This window comes from Ursus arctos, unplaced genomic scaffold (assembly GCF_023065955.2).
Source record: "Ursus arctos isolate Adak ecotype North America unplaced genomic scaffold, UrsArc2.0 scaffold_7, whole genome shotgun sequence".
Classification (NCBI taxonomy): domain Eukaryota; kingdom Metazoa; phylum Chordata; class Mammalia; order Carnivora; family Ursidae; genus Ursus; species Ursus arctos.
Genome location: NW_026623089.1, coordinates 14109751 through 14132718, shown reverse-complemented (window position 1 = coordinate 14132718; position 22968 = coordinate 14109751). Strand labels below are relative to the sequence as shown.

The window sequence follows — 22968 nt, the reverse complement described above, 5'->3', positions numbered from 1 at the left end:
TCTAACAAATACACTTGACTTTTCATTTTTCCCCGACACAAATTATGTATAAAGGCCCATCTTACATAAAAGGGGAATAAAAGAATTATTTTCCTTAGACCTCACCGAACATGGCTTTGGGGAAGAGGCTGTCATTTACTATAATCAATGTTCCCTGGCACGGAGGATGGGAAGGGGCAGCTGCAGATCAATTCATTTTTGGATATGACTCCTTTTGTCTTCCTCCTCAGTCCCTGGGTTGAATGAGCATTTTAAATCTCCCTACTCTATGGGAGAAGGTAAAACTGTACTTATATTTACGACCCTAATGAATGAATGCAGTCTTTTTTTGCTAAACCAGAACACAGCTCTGATTATCCTACTGCCATTTTTTTTCTTGGTTACCTTTGAGGAAAATGCCTACAACCAGGTTACCTTAGTTTCCCTATCCAGTAAAGCCTTTAAAGTGCTGGGAAGAACTTCTCGCTATGGGAACCCATTCAGTTCTCATCTGGCTAGGGTCAAAACTACTTTTAACTGGACAGCATCTTGGGAATCTAGTGAAATAAAGGGACAAGCATAGAGAAGAAATCAGCTCCAACTGGTACGCAGAAGTAGGGGCTACCATTCTAAAATTTAGCCAGCCTTTTTCACCTCGGGATGGATGTTTCTGAATCCTCAGAGTTTGGTTAAACTTAAAATACATGGCAAAAGAGACCTCACTCAAGGGAGGTCCATCCATTTGGCTCCAATTTACCAAACTCCTCATGGACGTGGCTCTGTAAACCTAGTCACGCCCTCCACGAGATCATTCAGTGGCTTTGGGCAATGCATTTGGCCTCTTGATGTCCCTCCTCGTCTATACAAACATTCTTTAATGCAAAACACTCCACACTTACGAAAACTGTATTACTTAGGGCCCCAAGGTGGAGCCCTGGGGTGGTGCAGAATAACACTCGGAAAATCTCAATATTCACTCTCCAGACCCAGGAATCAGGGACATCTGCACCGCTCTCAGCAGGCAAGCAAACCAAACCATCCTCTTGGAGCTGGTTTACCAGGGCCAGCCAAAGGCAAGAAGCATGCAGCTAAATGGTCACTGCAGCTTATCTGAAAATGTATGATAAGCCAGAGTTTCCCTAGGCTGTTAAATTAAAGCTTCTTCTTCTGATCCACGGTTTCTTTTAATATGAAATGAGTCTCAGAGTGTATATATTCTCCCTAACAATGAGTAAAGTGGCACTGACAACATCTGATTAGATAGCCTAACATCTTGTTGAAGTCCTGTACAAAAGGTCACTGCACCTATGAGCACTGAGAAACTTCCTGCCCACCCCTCTCATGACCGACCCCCAACATGTGAAGCCCTAATCTGAACCGAGGGCACATCTGGCCTGTGGCTGCTGCAAGCTGGTGAGAGGATGGAGTCCACCATCATTCAGCGCCAGCAACTTTCCCTCCCCCAAACCTACAAACGGCCATCCCACTTGTCAAGGACTGAATGTTTATGTCCTCCCCAAATTCATTATGTTGATGCCCTCTCCCCAGTGTGATGGTATCTGGAGGTGAGGCCTTTGGGAGGTGATTAGGTTTAAGTGAAGTTCCCCCCCTCATGATGGGATTGGTGCTCTTAGAAAAAACACCAAAGAGCTTGCTTTCTCTCTTTTCTACCTGAGCGGCACAGAGAAGTCATGTGAGGACCCAGCTAGATGACAGCCACCTACAAACCCAGAGGAGAAGATTCAGGGTGGAATCTACCTTGTTGGCACCACGATGGTGAATTCCCCAACCTCCAGAACGGGGAGAAATAAATTTCTGTTGGTTTATCCACCCAGTCTATGGTTTTTTATTATGGCAGCCTATGCTAGGACACTACTTCTGTGAGCTTTGTCACTGCCCTTCAGGACAGTGACGGAGGTGGAGTCCAGTGAAGGGGGCAATGAAGATCACCTCTGTGCTGGTCAGGATCTTCAAACGCTTTGGCGTTTGTTACAGGCACTTAACCTGCACGCCATGAACGTGGGCGCCCCCTAGTGCCCTCCTGGGATAACCACCCCTGCCCAAGATCCCCAGAAGGGACCTGCCCTACAATAATGGGGCAGGCACTCCCTCCCATGCCTGGTCCAAACAATTTTGGGTGCTTTGCCAGGAACCACAGAACTGGGAACAACAAGTCCCTTTCAGCAGAGAAAGGGGCCTGGGGTGGAAAATTTCCCATCCATTCCCACAAAGAAGGTTGCCAGTATCTTCTCAGATGGAGAAAAAGTGCATACTGTTTCATATTTATAAAAATTACCAAGTATGAACAAATTACTATGAAGAAAACAAGCTAAATTAATATGGTTCCCGATTTTCAGGAAGCAGGTGATTTAGGAAAAACAGACCCAGAGGAAAAAAAGATGATTAAAAGCAGTCACTGATGAAAACTATTGAATAAATCCCCAAATATAAATACAAATGAAACATACACTATGTGTATCCCATATGAGGAAATAGGTAACTGTTAGAATTAAATAACATACTTATTTAATCAAGAAAGGAGATGAAGGAGGAAAATGAAGGTGCAGTCCGGTCACCACGTCTGTGAGGCTCTTGTCTTCCCCCAAAACCTCATCCATGCTTCCGGAACATTCTTCCCCACCCCCCACCAGCACATTGGTCATATCCTGTGATTATCTGTATTCTCCACTAAACAGGAAAGTTTACTTCTTATGTGCAACTTTGTTTCAAACTAATAATGTCAATGAAAACATAACCTGAATGCTTATTTTGACCCAGGCATTGAGATAAGTAGATTATCTCATTTAACCCTCACAACAAACTTACAAAGCTGTGCTGTTATTATTTCATAAGTGGTAATATGTGGTTCAAAAATATCAAAAAAAGGATATACAGTGAAGTCTGCTTCCCACTTCCAACCCCCATATGCCAAGTTCCCATACCCTCCTCACATATCACTATTACTGTGTCTTATCTATCCATCCAAAGTTTGTTTGTAGAAGCCTCATGTTCTACATGAAAGGTATCATATTATACAAGTTGCTCTGCACTTTGAAGTTTTTACCGATCTTGGAGGTCTTGTCGTAGAAAGCCATCTCGTACTTCTTTATAGCTATACGGTCTTCCACTCTGTGGCTGGACCATAAAATATTTCACCACACTTCTACTGATGGACACATGAAAGTTTCCATTATTACATTTTACAGATGAGAAAAACTGAGGCTCAGAGAGGCTGAGTGACTTGTCCAAAGTCACACAGCTGGTAAGCGGCAGAGGAAGCACTTCAGCAGAAGTTGGTTAGATTCAAGCCTAACCCCCCCTTCTTTTTTTTTTTAGAGAGAGTGAGTGCCCACGTGAGCAGGCGGGGCGCAGGGGCAGAGGGAAAGGGAGAAAGACAGAATCTTAAGCAGGACTCACACCCAGGGTGGAACCTGATGCGAGGCTCCAGCTCACAACCCTGAGATCATGACCTGCGTGGAAATCAAGAGTTGGGCGCTCAACCCAACGGGGCCACCCAGGGGCCCCTCAAAGCCTAAACTCTTAAGCAACTTGGATTTGTTGCCCAGAAAACACCAGGTGTGCAGCAGACACGCCATAAACACTTGGCAAAAGTCGAATGAACCAACAAAACAAGAGCACAAAACAACAGCAAGCGGAATGATTCTGCTCCCTCTCCTACACCCTTCACTTCTTCCCCAGCCCTTCCTCTTCACTCTCCAGGTAGCGGCAGCCACACACCCCCACTCCTAGGTATTAGCAGAATGGCAGGACACAGACTTTTTCAGCTGTTCCTGGGTCCTGCAAAAACTCCTGCAAAGACAGGGTCCTGCCTGATCCCCACACATTATTTAATCTCGCTCCGGTCCTGGGTAAAGGACATGCTAGAATGGATACAAGTGTCACCTCCGCGGGCCAAAAGCCCCCAGGGTCTGCTCCGCAAGGGCACAGGGAGAGGGGAAAGTGTTCCTGGGGACCAACAACATCTGTGCCTAGCTCCCCGGGCATCACAGGGACACATGTGGACGTCACTGCCGAGGAGATGGCCCACGTCCCCACCTCACTCCAGGACTGCACAGCCGGCTCTCCTCTACGGCGCAGACATCCTGAAACCCTTCAGCTCCTTCCAAATGTGCCAGAAAGCTGACACATGTAGCCTCGTTTTTACACTGTGTTTTACATTCGTCTCAGCCTTCCAATAAATTTAACACCGGAATTATATACAATATTAAGTGCGTTCAAACACAGCTGATTTCTTCGCAGGCTCTTTCGGAGCAGCTGCCGGGATGGTGCAGCATTTGACAACAGGAGAGCTGTGTCTTTCAACATCCCAGGCCTCGGGGAATACTGGCCTAAAAGGTAACCTCCATGTGACCTCACAAGGTGTCTGAATGGTTTACTTTTTCTGACTTGTAAGTGTTGGAAGCACATCGCAAACTTTGCCATCTGCACTCAGCCTTCCAGTCCCTCAAAAGATACGAACAGCTGCCTTCAGAAGGCCCAGACTTCAAATTACCCAGGATGTGACATACACCATTCCCTGTCTGCATTCTCTGAATATATTCCGTGTCCATGTGCAATTTCTGGAAAGTGAATGACTGCATCGGGGAAACTCACACTTGTCTTTTCTCTGACACTTTGCTGTCGTGTTTGATGATAAGGGATATTTATTTAACAAGGGCTCCGAATTACAACTTAATTGGTTGTAATCTGCTCAATGAAGGAATAATGTCCTCTGCAATTATTCTAATCTAATCCATTTAATCTAAAATCTATGGAAGATTACAGATTTTTCTGAAACAGAATATTTAAATCTCTTCCTCCACATTTAATTTTAAACTATTGACATGCAAAACAAATGACCATTCCTTTTAAAGGCTGCAATACCAGAAAAAAAAAAAATCTATAAATTTTGCCTGCGTTGAAGACTAGTTTATTAGCTATATAGGATTAGCATTCGCAATTCCCCTAAAGTGAGAAACTTTGAAAGCTTCTGTGTTTTGTTTTTCATTTTTCCTTACTGGGTTCATACTGAAACCTGTGGAAGAGAAATCTCAAAGCAGGAGTATCATGAGCCATGTCCAACTATATTAGAAGCAAACAGGAAAATTTATTTTACCAAGATGTCCAGAAAGAGAGAGAAGTCAGCTAGCCAATCAATGAACAAACATGTTCGTCTTTATTTGTGGGTTTCCACTAAAAATGTTTATATTTACGTTCTTCCTAACACATCCAGTTAATAAATTTTGTTCAAACAAAGCCAGGGTCTAAACACTGTTACGCTCTGCATGCCTTGCTTTTCTCGGGTTTCATGTATAGTCAAATGCAGATCACGATGGAACAATTTCTTGACATTTTTGTTTTATAATTATTATTATCACAGTGCAATTCTAGCGGGGCTTTGCTGGATATATATCAGAGGTGAAAATCTTTTTAAAGTAAATCATTATAAAATCCCTTTCCTTTATAACATGCTGGAAGTGCAGTGTCTAAAGGTCTTTTGGGAAAATAAATAATGGAAATTTTGTTATTGATCTCATGCAGAGGCAGTGAATCTAATGAGTTATTGTTATTTTACCCACAGCAAATATTATGAGGTCCAAAATAATAACATTCAATTAAAGAAAGAAAGCCAGATAGGATGTAAGATAAAAATGTAATTTAACAATGAATTCTTTTCAGTGCTTCCTAAATACTAATTTAGTCTTGTCATACATTTAGAATGAAATTCTTTTTAAAAAGTAGTTTCCCATGCCACAGTGATCACTAAAATGATTATCTATCTTGTGATAGACAAGTATCCTCTTCGACAAAAGAAGGTTACTAGTCTTCATTAAAAGATAATTTATACTTGCGATATTGTTTTAATCTAGCAACGAAAACAAAACCTTAAACTGACAACCAAGTCGCCCAGAATTTAACAAAATTTTGGAAGAGTTAAATTTCAGCAAAAAAAAAAAAAAAATGAAAGCAATTTTGAAAGTGTTGCAGAATAGAGCCCTGGTGGCGTGGCTCCTCATTACATGAGTAGGGGGTCATCAGACTAAAAGGTCACAACCAACGTGTCCCTTAGAGCTTGGTGAGGTCCAGGAAATCACAGCACTTCATACGGGGGCAAAGGACATCTACAGCAGGTGTGCGTCTGATTTCTCTGCAGTGTGTTAAAAAAACGGGAAGACATCCCATTTTAAAATTCCGTATCTGGCTCATCAAGCCACCAAGAAAATCCAAGTGACTTTTGAGTTTTAGGAAGCAGCTGCCATAATCTTAAGTCTTCAGGACAAAGCCCTCACTGTTGTGCCACAGGCTGACCTAATGCGCCCGCCTTTTACTCCCGTCGCTGTGACCGTGACAGGACAGGCGACTGTGCCACTCCATTGCTGGGTGGTGACACTCCCACCCAACACCAGGCTCCTTACTCCACTTCAACCTTGCTTCCCATGTTCAGGGCTCGGATGGTGCCCCACTCATGTCCCCACACCGCAGAAATTTAGAGTGGCTTCTTGGCATCAAATGACCATTTTCTTTCTTATAAACAGTAACAAAACCAAATTCACAAAGAGACATTTTCTAGAGATGCATTTCTCTTCACTAGGTCAGGTCCTACCATCTCTCAAAAATCAAAGCACTTGAAGAGGGAATGACTCACTTTAAACTTTTGTCCTTCACAGCCACCAGATAGCATTACTCGTGCAGAGCACAAAGAATGTCCTCAAAGAGCGGGGAAACAACTAGAAAGGGTATGTCTATCTGCCCTCCAGTCACCACAGTGCGGCACAGGTAACTTTCACCTGCTTTTCCAACCCGTTAGCCCCCGAGCTGCTTGCCGATGAAGACAGACAAAATCACGCATCTCTGCAACCTGGCATTGCCCACAAACGACTACAGAGTGAAAGGAATAAATGAATACCAGCTAAAAGACAGAGTGCTCACTCTATGCCAGGGATGACACCAAGCTTTTAATCTTCAAGACAATCCTGTAAGACAGATAAAATTAAGATCATCCCATTTTACAGATGATAAAATTGAGGCTTAAGAGAGGTTATGATTTATCCAGCTATGATTTATGGAGTTGGGATCTGACACGTGACCATCTGCTCTAGACCCTACGCTCTCAGTCTCTGTGCTAAAGTGATTCATAGATAAATAAAATGGTTCTCAGTCCTCAGAAACAAGTCCTTACTTAAGATGCACCTACTTTCACATAATGGATAATTTATAATTTCATAACAACATTGGATTTCAAAAACATGAGTGGTTTTGCGAAACAATACTCTGGGATACTGAAGTGACAGAGTGTCTTTTGCCAGAAGAACTTAAAGAACTTCTAAAACCAACAACAGGGGGAGAAAACCAATTCACATGTTTCCAAGAACCTGTCACCAAGAGGATCACGGTCCCCATGTTTTCGTCCAACTATCTTGTGAGCATTTCAAATTGCCTGGAAGAGACCGAGAAAACAGACAGAGGCCTTGGAGAACCAAACCTGTCAAAACAAATCTCAACCACACGATTTCTCAGTTCTTACACTGCCTTCATTCAGATGCAAAAATGCAGAGTCTCAGAAGGTCTCAGAGGCCTCCCAGCTGAGTGTCTCTGCATTGTCTCCCTTTACCAGATTCGCATCCTCAGCTGATCCAAGCGGCAGCTCAATGGGTATTAATACATATTGCCACATGACGCAGATGAGTTTGGGGATGGAATTAAAATGCATTGGCTGAGAGTCCACATTGGCAGTAAATGGAGACTCGTCAGATGCAGGTACCATCTGGAACCGAGAGGATGGTCAAATTGGATATTTTTCTAAACACGGAAGTGTTGGCCATGCTATCTGTGCTCACTGGATACAGGTGAAGACAAGCTTTTTTTATGTGCAGGATTTCGTAGCATTAGCTAGATTATTGTCTACTTTTTTTGAGGCTACCTAGAAATATCACTAGATCCAGAAACAAGGTTCTTCAACACAAGGATTAGGAAAATCAACTTGTTACCCAGCCATTTTCACTGGAGGCCGCAGGTCATTTCTAAGGATCTGAAAAGTGGGTTCAACTACACAATCCCTGAGCAAGAGTTTTGATCTTGAAAAATGGTGATTTCCAAAAGGCAGACTTTAAAAAAAAAAAAGAATGTCAATCATACAACAGCTGTGTTTACACATACAAAGTGAAGTGGAAAACTATGGCAATTACTCAGATGATTTCAATCAAAACATCCCCTCAACTGAAATATCCCAAAAATTGGAGATATAACATGGGGAATTCTTGGTTTTTGGCTTGAATTATCCAGATAATTGCTTCATCTCCCCACTGTTCTTATTTACACATAGCCTAAAACCCATCCTGTGCATTGGCAATTCAAAGTGCAATTATTTGCAGATGGACGTACTCAGGGACACAAGTGTCTATGGTCACAATTACGTGCAGATGTAGCTCAGCACAGACCACAGTCAAGTCTGCTGTTTCAAAAACCTGTTTTGAAAATTTGACTATAAACAGAAATTATTCCTTTTAAACCCCACCCCCTATAAAAAGTCACTTAAGCAAATAATGACAATTTGTCCTCAAAAAAACCAATCCATCTACAATAAAACACGTCCTTAAAACTGCTGTGCTTCAATCCTTCCATTATTTGGGGAGAGAAAGTATCCACAAAAACAGAGTTTGTAATAACAAAGAACCCTTCAAAAAATGCCCTCTTTCCACTTCACAAATCACATTTAAATCAAATGTATTTCCTTAAGTCAGCTAGAAAAACTACTACCCTTCTAAATATCACTTCTTGCCTTGATTTTTTAAACAATCTACTTTATCCAACCCCCCCAAAAACACAATGTCCATCATTTCTTAAGTGACATTTAAAATCTCCTACATGTATGCCCCCTAAATTTAACTTACTTTGTAATATATTCTCCGACTACAGAATATGTTCAAATATTTGTATCACAAAGGAGAGGCAGAGAATGCCATTAACTCAAATTCAGCCCCAAACTATAAATTCATTTTAATTAAAGATATGTGATAAGCACACACGCTGAAAGAAATGAAGGAGGGCGGGTGCCAGAAAAAGTTATCTTTTGCAGAGAAATTAAAAATTGCAGGAAGAATTCAATAAGCCACAGAGGCCTCTTGAAACCTTCTGTCTGCATCCTTTTATCTAAGCATGCTGGTTAAAATTTGGTGCCTCTTGTTTATGGTCCATATGGCAACCTGAGCTAATACACTCCCCCCACCACCACCACTCAACCCCCCCAAAAAACAGAAAAGACAGAAAATGCTAATTGTAATATAAAAACAACAACAACAACAACAAAATGAAAGTAAGACAAAACTGGGGAACTGGGCATATGCTTACAAGGCAATGATTCTCAAGTTGGGCTGCACATTTTGAATCATCTGGGGGCTTTCAAAAATCTCTAGGGGTGCGGGTGGGGTCCAGGCATCAAGACACTTGAGTTGCCTGGTGATTCCAACGCGTAGCCCATCTTGAGAACCACTGTGACAGGGACATGAGGGAATACCACCACGGTCACAGGTTTTTGGCCAGGAAACTCTCAAAGACCTCCCTGCATGAAACCAGTGGCCCGGAAGGTTCAGATTTGAAAACAGGCCCAGAGTATCTCTGCTCACTCCCTGGGGACAAGACACAGAAAGAAGCTTGAATTTTGTAAGACTGTGGATTCCTAAGGATGTTCTTCCCATGATGTGTGGATCTCAAGCCAAGGAATTCACTTAAAACTGGCCCATAATCCATGAAATCTGTAAGGCCCAGCCAAACAAATATAGATTACTTCAAGACTCTGGTGTTACATGTGGTTTCTGAAGCAAAAAGGGGGCAATTTTTAAAGGGCTTCTTTATCATTTAAAACTCTATTTTCATGGATACCTCCTCTCCTCAAATAATGAAAGAAGCAAAGTAGGATAATTTTAAGGCCATGTTTTATTGTATATGGATTAGCTTTGGAGGGACAAATTATTATTACCTGCTTAAGTGACTTAGTGGAATTTAAAAGGAATGATCTCAGGGCACCTGGGTGGCTTAGTCAGTTAAGGGTCTGCCTTCAGCTCAGGTCATGGTCCCAGAAAGGAAACAGGTGTTATCACCCCAGAAGAGTTTGTGGCAGCTGGAGATCACTTAAGTCTGCCACTGTCCAACCTGGCAATGCACTACAGGGGAAGAACTGAAAGTGAAGGCATACCTACCAACAGGCAAACAATTTTTGGTCACCAAAAATGTGCCATGCTACAAGCGGTGCAAACAGATGGAATATTCAGATGAACTGGAAGCTATCACTGAAGAAGATGATGGTGATGGGGGATGGGTAGATACTTATCATAACACAGGAATTGCAGGAATAACTGAAGCAGTGAAGGAGATTACATTGGAAAGCAAGGACAGTATAAAACTTCAAGATTGCTCAGCAATATGTGAGGAGGAGGAGGAAGAAGAAGATGAAGGAGAAGTTGCAGATATGGAAGAATATGAAGAAAGAGGATTGTTGGAAACAGATGAGGCTACCCTAGACACAAGGAAAATAGTAGAAGCTCGTCAAGCTAAAACTGATGCTGAAGGTGAAGTTGCTATTTTGCAAACAAGAACTTATGACCTTTATAGCACTTATGATAAATATTACCGGAAACCATGACTATGGTTGTACAGCTATGATGAGCAAAGGCAACCTTTAACAGTTGAACACATGTATGAAGACATCAGCAAAGATCATGTGAAGAAAACAGTAAACATTGAAAATCACCCTCATCTCCCACTGCCTCCTATGCGTTCAGTTCACCCACGCAGGCATACTGAGGTGATGAAGAAAATCATTGAGACTGTTGCCGAAGGAGGGGGAGAACTGGTGTTCATATTTATCTTCTAATTTTCTTGAAGTTTGTACAAGCTGTCATTCCAACAATAGATGACTATACAAGACATTTTACAATATAACAAAGAGAACATAGAATCTATCCTAATTATTGTTCTGATTTTTAAACAATTAACCCATAGATGTGATCATTGACCAAATTCACCAATATGTACAATTTCTCTAATAAAGGGACTTATATTTATATTTTTATGCATTAAATTTAAAAAGTTCCACTACCAGACTTGTTTGTTTAATAAAAATGAGTGTAAAGAGGGAAAAAAAAAACTCAGCTCAGCAGGGAGTCTGCTTCTCCCTCTCCCTCTGCCTGCTGCTCCCCCTCCTGGTGCTCTCTCTGTCAAATAAATAAATATTTTTTTTAAAAAATCACTAAATAAATAAATAAAAGGTATAATCTCTGATTTTAGTCAGATTTCCAAAACAGGCTTCCCGAACTTAAGCCTGCTGGTGTACACTGAGCTACGCTGCCTTCAAGAACTTATGTGGGACTCCCAGGGAAAGCCACTGTCACTGAAGACGAACTTATAGTTGAAATATTAAAACATAAAACAAGGGGCACCTGAGTGGCTCAGCTGGTTAAGCATCTGCCTTTGGCTCAAGTCATGATCCTGAGGTCCTAGGATCAAGCCCCACACTGGGCTTCCTGCTCAGCCTGGAGTCTGCTTATCCTTCTCCCTCTGCCCTTACCCCCAACCCATGCTCTCTTTCTCTCTCTCTCAAATGAACAGATAAAATCTTTAAAAAAAAAAATACAACGAAGTAAGCAGTCATGATAGAGTCTGCAGGGGCAAAAAATGGGAAGAAAAGATAAGAAGTTGGTCAGAAAGGAGACTTTAAAAAAACATGTTAATATGTTCAGTGAGATAGAAGAAATAGAAAGCACAAAATACATCTCATAGGAAAGAACAAGATTAAAAACATTAAAGAACAACATTAAAACATAAATATTCATATTCATATATATACTGTTATTCATATATACGTGAATTCTAAAACAAAAATATATAGCTGTTGAAATAAATAACTCAACAGCTGGGTTCACCAAAACCCCAAAGAGAGAATTAAATACTAGGAAGGCAGAACTGAAGGCCTGACTCAGAGTGGACCTCAGAGAAATACAGAAATGGAAACTGAGAATCCAAAGTTCTTAGATATGGAGGAAAGAATAAGAGCTCTGTCTCATAGAAGTTCAAGTGGAAGAGAATTTGAGAGAATAGAGAAGTATTAGAAGAATCACTGAATTTTCCAGAACTAAACAAAGACACAAGTATCCAGACAGAGAAAAAGAAAAAAATCATACCTCATGCCAAACAGGAGAAATTTTAAAAAATGAAACCGTATTAAATATCAGTAAAATCAGTGAACAAAAAACATCAGGAAAATACTAAACTATTATGAAGAAGGAAAAACAAAAAGCTAGCTCAAAAGAACAATACTTAGACTGACAACAGACTTCGCATCAGCAACAACAGATGCCAACTGGCAGTGGAATGATGTTGTGCAAGTGCTGATAGGAAATAATCACCAAACTAGAATATTATAATATTCAGGTAAATTATTCAAGAATGAAGCTAAATAAAGACATTTTCAAGCATAAAGAAACACAGTGAAACACATATCTGATAAAGGATATATACTCAAAATACACTGAAGACTCTTAACACTCAACAACAAGGAAACGAACTACCCAAGTTTTAAAATGAGTCAAAAATCTGAACAGACATCAGAACACAAAGAAGATACAAGGATAGCAAATGAGCACATGAAAAGATGTTCGACATCACATGCCATTAGGGAATTGCAAGTTAGAATAAAACAACCACGAGACACCACCATATCTCTATTAAAATGGCTAAAATCCCAAAACCTGATAATACCAACTGCTGACAAGGGTACAGAGCAACAGGAACTCTCACGTGTTCTGCTGCGATCACAAATTTGAAAGACAGCTTGGCAGCTTTTGCAAAGCTGAACGTAGACCTAGAATAGTCCACCAATCATACTCTTAGGTATTGACCTGAATTAGTTGAAAACTTAAATGCACACAAAAAATTGAACCTAAATATTTGCAGCAGATTTATTCACAATCTCCAAAAATTGAAAGCAACAGAAGTTAGAAGGAAGATCTCCTTCAAGAGGAGAGTGCGCAAACTAGCTGTGGTACATCCAGACAATGGAATATTATTCAGTGATAGAATGAAATGAGCTACCAAGTCACACAAAGACATGGAAAAACCTTAAATGCGATTGCTAAGTGAAAGAAGGCAGTCTGATAGGCTATATGATTCTGACCACATGACATTCAGGAAAAGGCAAAACTTATGGAAGCAAATCAGTAAAAAGATCAGTAGTTGCCAAAGGCTCCAGAGAAGGGCAGAGACAAACAAATGGAGCAGAGGTGATTTTTAGAGCCATTAAGACTATTCTGTTTGATACTGTAGTGGTGGATACAGGACATTATACATTTATCAGAACCCATACAACTACATAACATAAAGAGGAATGCTAATGTAAAATATGGACTTTAGTTAATAACAATGCATCAATATTGGCTCATGAATGGTAACAATGTTCCACACTAATTCAAGATGTTGATAATAGGAGAAAGAGTGGGGGAAGGATACATGGGAACTCTGTACTGTCTGTTCAATTTTTCTGTAGATCTAAAATGGTTCTAAAAAACATAGTCTATGGGGGTGCCTGAGTGGCTCAGTTGGTTGAGAATCCGACTCTTGGTTTAGGCTCAGGTCATGATCTCAGGGTCCTGAGATCGAGCCCCATGTAGGGCTCTGTGCTCAGTGGGGAGTCTACCAGAGATTCTCTCCCTCTGTCCCACCTGCCACTCAAGCTCACACTCTCTCTGTCTCTCTCTCCCTCTCTCTCTCTCACTCAAAAACTAAATGAATCTTTTAAAAAAAAAAAAAAGAAAATGTACTCATTACTTAAAAATAAAAATCTAGTTTTGGAGGATTGAAAAACAAGGTGAAAATGTGTGTCTCCTTAAATGATATGTGAATTATATCTCAATAAAAATGTTACCCAAAAAGATGTGCATGGCCCCAAAACCCAATAGTTCTATTTGTAATTATAAACTCCCCCACATATGCACAGAGAGGCCAGAATTAAAATATTCTTGCAGCATTACTTGTAATCTCAAAAGCAAGGACCTAACATAAATGCCCATACAGAGTAGAGTATTATTCATGGAAATACATATGTGACAAAGCATAAAATATGACAGGATGAACAAAAGTTTCATGATGACTGAGTTCCAGAAAGGCAGAGAAGACATTTGCTCAGAAGACCAAAAGGCATTTCAAAGTTAGTATGTCCCAAGTGGAAGTCTAAATCTTCAACTCCCAAAGCAAAAATAATACTCACCCCTGGTCCTCCCCTACCTCAGAAAATGGCACCATCATTAACCCAGGTAAATGACAATACCTTCCTCTCTTCATCTTCATTACATATTCCTTTACCATCTATCTCCCCCCAGACAGAATGTAGGCTCCTAGTGGGCAGGACCTCTATGTGGTGTGTTCCCACTACCTCCTCAACACAGAGAACAATGTCTGGTTTAAAGAAAACACTCAGAAAATACTTATAGAATTAATGAAGTATTCAATGATGCTTTTGTAGACTTCGACTTTACCTACAGTAGTTTCCTTTTAAAAACATTCAAGGCAAACGGGGCAGCCAGTGGTGTGCTCCACAGGCTGAGTCCGATAGATCTATGGTCTTAGGCTCTTTCTGGAATGTGGTCCATGTGGGGCAAGAGAGAAGGGGAGAGCAGCGGAGCATCCACAGAGCTGGAGACCAGAAGACCACAGGGCTCTGCCTTTCTCTCACTGTGAGGCTGGGGCCAAGTCACCCACAGCCTCTAGACCTGAGCTTCACCTACAACGTGCCAGGTGTGTTCCAAGCAGGTAGGAAGAGGAAGAGCTACTCCTTCCCTTGGAGCCTTAAAGGGCATGAAGGGGACACGCTGCACACAGAGGAGGAGATGTAGCCGACCTTGAGATGACCTCAAATCCCCAGCTGGAAGACAGTCTCGACAATTCACATCTCACCTTCCACAGTTTAACCAAAGGCTCCCTCAAGCTCCTTCTGGCTGCAGAGTTCTAGGACTCATTGTTTCAAGCTGTCTTGAATCCATATCTCTTCCCACAGTTGAAGGAAAATCCAAACACCCAAAAGCAACTTGGTTTTGAACTTGGAGTTCACAAAGAATCTTGTCATGTGTCATTTCAAGCAAGCCTGCCAACAAGTCTCTGAAGTACCTGGGACAGGTATGAATATGAGCCCAGTTCACCTGAGGCTGGCGGATGGAGGGACCAGCCTAAAAGAAGGGGGCTGTCTTTGAAAAGCAAATGAATTAGATCCCTGGTCAGCCAGCACTTGTGCCCCAGGCACTTGTTTTTCTCAGATGGGCACCCACTGGTCCTCCTCAAATGTGACAATGACGACAATGGCTGAGCAAACCATGCAGGCCCCACAGTTCCTGCCACGGTGCACTTGGATGCTGAGGCACGTAGGCTAAGGACGCAGGCCTGCTCCTCCCCAGAGTCCTAACCAGCCCGAGATGACTTCTTCATTCTCACCTCACACCGGTCTTCTTGCCTGCCTGCTTCTTCACACAGCCGGCCTCACCCTCTCCCTGCCTGGAGCACTTTTCCCACCCAGACCATGTCTGATCCCTATTACAGGCTCTTACATAGCTCCACCAGCCTCTCCTTGAGAGCTCTGTTTACACTGGGAATGTATTTGTGTCCCTCTCCCCTGCTAGACGACAAGTTTCATGAAGGCAGGACCAATCTGACTTTGTTCACCATTATATCACCAAGTACTTGGCCAAGGATGGCATGTGTGAGGCTGAGACGTTTAGAAATGCTGAGGCCCCTTTGTGACCATGAAGGAGGAATGTGGAGTTTCTGGAAGATGTCACTCGCTTGACCCTAAAGATGATACCTTCACACAAAGGTCAAGAAGTCATGTTCTTGGTGATAGTGCCAGAAACTTGCCTTACCTCTGGATATATTATAAATTCCAAGAGCTAACAAATTCCCTTCATTATGCCAGCTTGTAAGAGGTAAGTTTTCCATCATTCATAAGAAAAAAAGAGTCCTAACAGATGCAACTATCTAACAAGTCTACAAGCTGTCTAAAAGCATGATTATGTACCCTTCTGTCTTATTTCACAAGTGCTGGGCACCCAATACTAGCTGACTTGCACTCGGCATGTTCATTCATTTGCTCATTCAGTAACTGTTCATTAGGAGTATACTAGGTGGCTTCCTAGGAATGGGGACAGAGAAGTGAACAAGCCAGATGAGCGAGGTCTTTGCTTTCATACAACTTAACATTCTAGTGAGAGAACAAACAAGTAAAACAACGAAATAATTCTGGATAGTGGTTAAGTCCTATGAAGAAATGAAATAGGGAGATGTAATAAAGGATGGGGAGGGGGAGAATATTCAGCTAGGTGGTTATGGAAGCCCTACGGGCTGAAAATGACAAGGAGGAGTCAACCAAGTGAAGACGAAGGAGAAGAACATTCCTGACAATGAGGGGAGCAAGAGCAAAGGCTCTGAGACGGAACAGGCCGGATGGGTTTGAGGGCAGAAAAAAGGCAGAGTGGCTGAAGAATCCCTGAGCCTTCTGGAAGAGAATGAGACAAGATGAGGCCAGAGAAGTGGGCAGGGAGCCAATTATTTAAGAATTCCTCTTCTGAGGATAGTCCAGACGCCTGCAGGAACAAAGCTGTCACGCCTTCAAGTCTCCCCATCCTCCAGGCCTGTTTTCCTTGGACACTCTGCATATGTCTACCAAGGGCAGAGAAAGGGGGTTGAGACGAAGCTCCTGTACCAGTCCGCCTTTAACCATTCCGGCCTCCAGTTCTGTCAGCCATGCATCAACCAAGGCCTGGACTTGGGGGTCATAAAAGACTCTTCCAACTCCAATATTCTATAATTATTTCCCTCTGCGTTGTCTTTTTTTTTAAAGAGGCAAATCAATAGAGAACAGCCACCAACAGAGAACTATCCCCGAAGAATTACATTTTCAAGGCAACAGGGCAAAGTCAGCCACTTTGGTCACACTCAGACACCAAGTCACTGCCTCAGACAGCTGCTTTCTCCACAGCTCAGAGTTCTAGAGTGCGGCAGTAGTGCAGCCGTGGGTGCTTTTCTGTGTAAGTTACATGAGCCCCGGAAGCAGAGGCCATGGCCTGAAGCCTCCTACTGCCCCCACCACCAACTCCCCCTCCCCCCCAGCCACAGTTCCCTCCCCCCACCCAGTGGCGGCCTTTCACCCCAATGCCCAGAGCAGCAAGAGGTGATCGTCACTAACAAAAAGACACAGGGTCCCACCACCCGGGCGTCCCCGTTCATGAAGAGTACACAGCCTTGTGCCCACCTGGAGGCCTTCGTGCCAGTGCTGAGAAGGGTCAGTTCTTGGCATTTAGATCTCAGGGCAAAGTCACCTCCTCAAGGAATCCCTCCTGATTTCCCCATGTAATGGGTTTTCCCTTTTTCCTCTATTTGCTATCACAATGGTCTGTCTTCTTCAGAATACTTACTGCCAACCAAAAAGGCTTGTTTCAACTCATTATGTCTCCTCCACAAGACTGTACACTTCATGAGTTTGGGGGCCTCACCTGTCTTGTCCGTGCCCCTGCCCTCAGGACCTACCTAGCAAAAGGTTGTCTTGGTAAATATTTGTTACTATTTTAAAACTTGTTGATCTTTAAAAATTGTGTTGATGGCTGGTTGAAGTCCTCCAAAGATCTTTGACAAAGCATGGGAGGGCACGTGGCAAATCAGAATAGAAAGTTCCTGGGGAAAATCATCTAGCTGTAGCACCACCATTTTCAACCAACACAGCTGGGATGGGAACAGCTTCCAGAGTACCATACCCCTCCCCCATAGGACAATGACAGCACAAAACATGTGAAGGTGGAGGTTCAAACCACTGAGATGACCTGTAGACTCTGCTTTGCCAGAGAGGAACAGAGGGGTCTAGCCAAGGAAAGTAACTTATTTAATGGGACGTCAGAGACTCAAACCCAGATACCTGACACATGCCAAGAATTTCTCAAGTCCCCAGGACCCGTCTATAGAATCCCTTTACTCCTGGAAGCTGGTGGGGAAGAAAATCTGCCACCACCGGCATCCACGCTCATAATGCGGAGATTCGTAAGGTCTTCCAGCTGAGATGGGGCCAAGTCCATGGTCGGGACTTACAGAGCAAAAACACCAGAGTGGCTGGGGTCGGGGGGAGGTATGTGTCTGAGAGCAGAACACAGAGGAAGGCTGAGTGAGCAGGGGGGACAGCGCAGGAATGGGCAGGCCAGGGAGGACACCACTTTGTCATCATTCTGTATCATAAAAGGCAGCTCGGAAGAAATGGAAAACAACATACTCCTTTCTTTCTTTTCTTTCTTTTCTTTCTTTCTTTCTTTCTTTCTTTCTTTCTTTCTTTCTTTCTCTCTTTCTTTCTTTCTTTCCATGTACCGAATATAAAACCCTGAGTATAAATTTTTCTATTTTAGGGTTTTCCAAACAACCTCTAACTTAGTGTTTTACATCTAGGGTAAATATTTGCCGGGAATTTCTGGCCCACATCAGAGTGCTTATCTAAAAAGTTGTTTGGTTCTGCTCTTAATAGGAAAATTCTGCATTCAAGTCAGGAGACTCACCCTGCGTGTGAACCCACAATAACCCTCCTTCCCTCGGTCTCCAGAGTGCACCACAACAGGAGCTGAGCACCGGCCGGATCTGCATAAGAGCCCTTTCTGGAAGATCTATCTGCGTACGCTGCACTTTCTCTTAATTAAGGGCGAGGGTGTGGAGGAACAAGTCAATGACTGACCCCCTGCTCGGAGTGCTACTGCGGCAGCTCTGCGAGGCCGTGGGAATGTTGGGGGAAAATTCAGTAACCGGAAGGCAGGGCTGCGGAGTATACCAAGGGAGGTGCACAGCTGGTGCGTGGTACCACACGGTGGGGCCGCTCTCTATTATAGAGGAACCAGCCGATCGGTTATTGATCGCTCATCTCAGGGGTGCAACTACAAATGCACAAAGGGGTCTGCAGAAGCAGCCACAAGGTCTGAGAGAAAGCTGGGAGGACAGCACAAGGGCCAGGCTCGCGCACACCCTCCCTCCGTGCAGTGAAATGTCTGGAGGCCAATGAGTACGTTCCCATTTTTTCAATAAGAACTTCTATCATTTGGGGGGGCCCTGCACAGCGTGTTAGACCCTCCCACCACTGAGATCCCAGCCTCACAGTGACTCTGCAGAGCAAGTATTATCTCCACCAGACAAATCAGGCAGGGAGGCTCAGCGGACTTAAAGAACCTGCCTACGTCATGATCTGACGAAGTCTGATGCAAATCCGGGCCTGACCCCGAATCCACATTCTTTCCACCACAGCACTGCTCCCCTCTAGAAAGACACCTCCTTAAGACGCTAACATTCCTCTGCCTCACCCCCCGGGTTGAAGAGAAAGGGCAAGTTCAATAGGGCACTTGCCAGACTGCTGGCTGGAAGATGCTGATGGGACCGGACTATCCTGCAGGCAGTTGGATGGATATATTCTAAAAAGGAGCTCCTCAAATTGGCAGTTCAGGCTCTGGGGTCCTCTGAACCCAATGCAGGAAATATGGGTCCAAGCAAGGGACTCAGCAGATACTCCAAGGTGTGGCACCAACACACAGGTGCAAGCCGAGAGCACAGGAGTGCCCGTATCATCAGAGGCCTGTTCAGCATCTTCCACCAACTAGCTGTGTGGCCTGAGGCACATCACTTGACTTCTCTGAGTTTTGATTTCCCCTTATGTGAAATATGACTAGTCCTCCCCACCCCCCCACACTGGGCCAACACTCAGGGTTTTTGTGAGGATTAAATGCAATAACCTATGAAGGCATCTCGAATCCTCCTGCTGGGCAGCCAGCAGGCATTTCACAATTAATGTCTTCACAACTGCTCTGCTAGCCTTGACTGTGACCTCAGGGCTGAGACTCAAGTTGGAGGCTTCTCAAAAACATGCCTGGGGACCATCACAGCTAAAGCGTCAAGCCTGAGAGGCTTCCTATGGAGATGTCACCCCTAGCTGGCAATGCCTATTTCTGTAAGGAGACCTTGGCACAAGAAGGGTATTCTAAGAGCCAGATCCTCGGTGAAGGTACGCATGATAAACCAGCCAGCATTCAAAAAGCAGTTGCCACCAAACACGAAAGGAAGTCATCCCCAGCAAATCTAGGCCAGCAAATCCCCAGCAAATGCCCTTCTACGAGACAATTCTAGAAAGATCTCAAACCCAGACAAAGGGGACTGGGATGAATGGGCACTGCTCAAGAATTCTGACCGTCACCTGACCCCATGCACAATATGGAAGCAGTAAGTTAACTTTCTCTGCAGAGCGAGGTAGCCACCAACAGCTGTGGAATGTCAAAAACAAGGCTGCTTGGGTCTAAAGTTACCCTCCTCCACTGGGAGAGGAAAGAAAACGCATTTCTGAGTCTCTACTTCTTTATGTTCTGCTTATGAGGAACAAATGTCGACAAGATATAGGATACACTGCTCTGTTTGCCACCAAAATGCACAGAACGTAATTTTATACGAAACTACGCTTGCTTAATTGTGATGCATTAAGTACTATGTTCATTGTTTCTGAAACTGCGTAGAAATGAATAATTTATTTCAGACAAAAGAAACTCTTGAATATGAAATGCCTCATCTTTTAAAATTACAATTTGGAAGACAAGAATGAAAAAGCACCCATAGCCAGTGAACCCTATACCGCTAATAGAAAACAATGCTTCGACTGTTTCTACTTTGTTTGCAAACGTTACATTTTTTAAACATTCTTGAGAATAATAATAAAAATAATAAAACCCACTAGGGCTTCACCACACTCACATTCACTCAACACAGGGCTAGCATAGCCAATATAAATTTTTCATGCTGGGTGAACACCTTTACTTTTCCCACCAATGTGCCTTGGCTCACCTGGAATCCACTCTCCACATCCCTGCACTGCAGTAGTCCCTGGCACCTCCTTCTAGAGCTTTCTGTCCTCCATTGAGTTCCCTTCGTCTTTTCTTCTCCTCCCCGCCCTCCCTCCATGGCACTCTACTCTGCTCTCAACTTTCTTTCAGGTTCTCTACCATCTCTCTAGTAGCTAGCCACACTGCCAGGCACAGAGTAAGTTCTCCAAGAACATGACTCCTGCTATTTTAGAGGAGATAATCCATGTTTTGGACTGCACTGAATTGGCGATCTTCATTTCAGGTATGGTTACTGATGTCTCCCTCTCTTTTTCCTTTTATTTTTTTCAGAGCAGAAGAAACCTATATCCACTCAATCTCCTATTCCTGCTTCACGCTAATAAATTGGGAGAGGAGGAAGAAGGGAGTTCAGTTCGTGTACACATTAAGAGCAGAGACTGGCAGTCACTCAGCCACCATTTACTGAGCACTTCTGAGCACTCTTCCTAAGTGTTACCTCCAAAAACCTTATGAATCGGGTACTATTATTATCCCCATTTTCAGATACAGGACCTAGAATGGAGTAAGTAACTGTTTACCCGTGGTCCCACAGCTAGTAAGTGCTGGGAATGTGGAACTCAAATCTGGGTGTGCTTAACCCCCAGACTTTTGCTCTTTACCACCGCTCTTCTGCATTTCATAATTTCCCAGGGTGTCATCTCCTGCCCCTCCCTAGCCCCGCCCCAGTCTCTGGAATGAAGGCAGACGGTTTGCCTGGTGAGTTGTGATGTGGGAAAGTGCTGCCCGGCTCTGGGTGCGTTCCTACCCGGAGATCAGCAGCAGCCAAAAAGGGCAGCACCATCTCCCCCAGCTCCTGCTCCCACGACAGCACTAAAACAATGTCATAAACGCACCCTGGGTTCAAGAAAGGACACAAGAGAGGCTTCAGTCACTTCTTCGGATCCAGCTCTGGGAGCCACGGTAATTACTGGCAGCAGTCCCAGCAGCCCTCCTTCCCCATCCTTCCCTCACCAGGTGTGCCCCAGGCTGAGCAGGCATCTCTTTCAATTAAGACAACTCCCTGCATTTAGAATCTTTGAGTTTTTATTCAGACACTCTCTTGCAAAAGGCTCTGAAGAAAGTTGAAGATCTGGTGCAGAAAACAGCCAAGTGACACTCAGGACCAGAGAGCCAGAAGAGTAAAATGACATACAGCAAACAAATGAAAATCAAGCCCATGTGTTGAGTCCTCCAAACAGGTACTATCCATCAGGGTTCCAAAGGGCCACAAGAGGCTGGGCAGGGCCATCCCTCCCAGCCAGAGGACAGCCTGAGCTGAGCCACTGCCCCAAGGGAAAAAGCAGGAGCCCATCCTGAGCCCAGGACAGAGGGCAGCACTGGGGTTGGGACTGGGGAGGCTCCAGAAGGGCGGGTGGAGACTCTCCTCGCAGGGGTCCCAGACTGTCCGCATCTCCACCGCCCACCAGGACAGGCCTCCTTTGACCGGTCAGGTAACTCAACGTCTAAGAAAGAATTTACAGTGACGATCTCTCCTACCGTGACGATTAAGACCCTTCAGGACCTGGCTCCAGACCACTCTGCATCCTGCACTCACTCCTGCTGGCGCCTGTCTGCTCTGCTGTCATCTGCTCCCCCCACGCCCCCACCCACCTTCCCAGGACCACCCTGTGAGGCCCAGGCAGCCTCACTGACTCCTGACTCCTCTGCCCACCTCTGGCGTCTAAACGGGGAGCTGTGTGCACTTGGTCTTTGCATTCTGGAGCCTCGAGCGTCTTTTCCCCCCTCCAAGAAGAAGATGAGACTGAGAGAGAAGAGCCTGAACCTGACCTACACTTGCCCTGAGTCCACCAGGAACCGAGCCTAACAGCACCAGTGCTCCAGGCCCCATTTATTACTTCCCCAGAGGGTACCTCATGTGATAAGAGGTTACTCATTCTCAGCATGCCTATGTCATAATCTAGTCTAGAAGCATCCAGAGTCCTGTGTATGCTTTCATGACATAAAACTATACTAAGTGGAACCATATGCAATTTCTGCTTTTCTGCCATGCTGGCCTACAAAAATGGCAATTCCATAGGATTCAGCCTAAAAATGCAGCAATGCCGAGGTA

General features: G+C 43.9%; 1 protein-coding gene and 1 pseudogene across 11 annotated transcripts in view; one reads left to right on the top strand and one right to left on the bottom strand.

Annotated features, from left to right (window-relative positions):
* Positions 1 to 22968, bottom strand: part of GFRA1 (GDNF family receptor alpha 1) — a 203825-nt gene that overhangs the window by 166024 nt on the left and 14833 nt on the right. The window lies entirely within an intron of this gene.
* LOC113251615 (ubiquitin-like-conjugating enzyme ATG3) lies at positions 3866 to 10917 on the top strand (annotated as a pseudogene).